Here is a 529-nt window from a genome sequence, read left to right on the forward strand (position 1 = left end):
CATTTTTCGTGGCCACAGAAATTCTGCAAGTAAGCTATTACCCTAAAGCGCCATCAATGGAAAACAACCAAATGGTAGAAGACACCAGCTTTTGTAGCACTTGCGGGGAAAAGTCACTTCTGGCAAAAACGATTGTTTCCAATGGCCTACAGCATATGATAATTTGAAAGTTGCACCTTTATTCTGCGTAGTTGTAGATGTTTCATGAAGAACGATACTGTACTTTATTACGAAAGCTCACGACCGCTTTATAAGATAACTAATTGAATTCTTTTTTTTTTTTTTTTTTTTTTGCCTTCTATGTGAGCGAAATACTGAGAGCATAGGATTTAGGCCGACTTTCGAGGTGTTTATTCTAGACCTATTTCGTGGTGAACCAATGGGCCTTATTCGCGCGCTTGCCACATTGGCCATAGAGATTAGATTTCGTACCCTGAGCCTCGAGTTGAAATGTTTGGGAACGAGTTTCGGTGCGCAAAGACAAAAGTTTTCAATCCCTCAGGACTCAATATGGCTGCCGTGTGATTAA

This window comes from Montipora foliosa, chromosome 2 (assembly GCF_036669935.1).
Source record: "Montipora foliosa isolate CH-2021 chromosome 2, ASM3666993v2, whole genome shotgun sequence".
Lineage (NCBI taxonomy): Eukaryota > Metazoa > Cnidaria > Anthozoa > Scleractinia > Acroporidae > Montipora > Montipora foliosa.